This window comes from Octodon degus, unplaced genomic scaffold (assembly GCF_000260255.1).
Source record: "Octodon degus isolate 3935 unplaced genomic scaffold, OctDeg1.0 scaffold00303, whole genome shotgun sequence".
NCBI classification, from domain to species: domain Eukaryota; kingdom Metazoa; phylum Chordata; class Mammalia; order Rodentia; family Octodontidae; genus Octodon; species Octodon degus.
Window position 1 is genome coordinate 1,654,130 of NW_004524879.1, and position 2,509 is coordinate 1,656,638.

Here is a 2,509-nt window from a genome sequence, read left to right on the forward strand (position 1 = left end):
TAGGTGCTTTAGACCACTGAGCCATCTCTCCAGCCCTTCCTCTGCTTCTTGACCACCATGCCGTGACCTGCTTTCTCCTCCACACGTGCCCTTCCACCACTATTCCTGCCTTGCGGCGAGCTGAGCAGGGGCTCTCCTGCTATAAGTCGTGTTTGTTGGATATTTTGTCTGCAGGTGAAACAGGTGGTAAAGATGGAAAGTGATTAGCATTAGACGTGGCTATGGATATGGAATGCTCAGGGTGACAATCCAGAGGTGACACTCAAGTGGAGGATCTTGCTCTGTCTCTCCTTGTGGTCCTCTTCTCAGGGCAGTGAGGGAGCCACCGTGCATTTACCAGCCTCCCAAACCACCACAACTTCTGCTCTGTATAATTTACCCGGCCTTGGATATTTTGTCTTAGCAACATTGTGTTTGTTACTTTTCTCTCTTGCTGGGACAAAATATGCAAAACCCCAAATTAAGGAAGGCAAAGCTTCGCCCAGCCCACAATTTGTGGAGCTTTCGGTCCATAATCAGCTGGCTCCAAGGCAAGGTGGCATGGCACAGGGACAGCAGTTCAAGGTGGCAGAAGACAGCAAGGGCAAAAGAGAAGAGCCAGCCTCTTTGTCGCCCTTATACTATATGCAAGCTGTCTGTTTCACACCATCTCATTGCCATTCTCTTGCCCAGGCTAGGGTGGTTTACAAAACGAGACTCCTGGCCCGCTATTGTGTCACTCAGTTAAACTTTTAACCATCTCAAGTTGACCCAATGAAGAATGTCTCAGAGTCATAAAGACATGTTGTCTACAGCCCAGGATACAGAACTGCTGAGTTCCTTAGCTCAGCTTCTAGACTCCTCAAGCGGACGCAGCCATTGCAGACATCAGGAGAGCTAGGCCAACACTGGGCCAACTGAGCTTACGTTCTTCCTTTCTCAGATCATTCTGAAAGGTTCCTCACTGCTGGCCCCTCTTCCTGTCTTCCCTGTGGCCTGGCTTTGAAGTATAGGTAGAGCAATCTTTAAAACTGCAAATAAAACTGTGACATGCTTGGAAACCAATTACAACTTACATCACACCCCAGACCCTATCGGAAGAGGTGCACAGTCCTTAATAGAACTTGAGAATCAGGTCGCAGCTAACCTTCAGCTCCTGTACCACTCTGCGCTAGTTCCTACTCAAGCGCCCTGTATGTATTTCAGTGTCATGGTGTGTTCCACCTCTGAGACTTCTATGAAATTCAAGCCGCCGGTCTTACTCTCTGTCCCACCTCCGACTTACCTGCACCATCCAGACTTTGCAAAATTCCTCCTCACTCTATTCTTGTTCTTTTCTTTATTTTCCACCTCCATACTGCCCTATAGCCAGAGCAAATCTGTCTATTAACCAAATAGCGGAGGACAAGCTATTTGGGCAAGAGAAGCTATTTGTTGAAACATGCAATCACACAGCTTGCAATCTCACATGGTATGAGAGTCTAACCTGAGCTGCGGAGTATGCACACATCCTGACACAGAATTTCAGAAGCTGTAAGGTGCTGCTCCGGTCTAAGTTAGGATGGAACAGCAGTAATAGAACACAAGCACAGATGGCTGTGTGGGAGAGTTACAAAGGCAATTTGGCTTTCAGGGTGAGAAACCCTCCCCACTAACCCAGAGATGGATACAACGTGCTCACACTGAGCTGCTAATCCGTGTGTTACATAATTGTGTTTGAGAGGCACAATCCTAGCTGAACAGTTTTGCTACCAAAAAAGATTTTTAAATCCTTGTTTAAAAAGCAGAGCCAGACTGACATGTTTTACGTGAAATAATTAAGAGAATTTGAGAAGTAGTAATTTTGGTAATTACTAAATAGTGTGAGTCTCTCCCTGTTAAACATATGTCAAATTACATAAAAAAAAAATCATGTTGCTTTCCTTTTTTTTTTTTTTTTTTGAAAATTTTTATGTATGTGTCACAGAAGATTAAATACTCCAAAGCCTTCCTTGATTTTCTTTGTGTATAATTTTTTATGCAAAATAAATCAGGGGCTAGAGAGATAGCTTAATAGAATAAGCACTTCCCTGGCAAGCGTGAGGCCTGAGTTCAATCCCCGGTTCTGCAAAAATAAATAAGTAAATAAAATAAAATAAAATAAATCATAATGTACCTCAGTGTCATCTTTTCATATGAACTTCCAAGACCTGAAAGTTTCTTTTGATATCTCTCAATGATTTTTCAGATAGAAGTGATATTATTTCTCTCTCTCTCTCTCTCTCTCTCTCTCTCTCTCTCTCTCTCTCTCTCTCTCTCTCTCTCTCTCTTTCTCTCTCTGTCTCTCTCTTTTCTTCAAACAGCAGATCTAGTGAGGACTGTCATCCTTATACTGGGAAATTTTGTTCTGATAGAACAAAGACAACAAGTCTGCTCTCTTGTTGATACAAATGACAGGACTTCGTTATGTACCTTCTAGAGCTAGGATTTTTTGTTCTGATTAAAAAAACCTACATCGTTATTGCCTTATCTAATTGGCTTTGAAATGTTT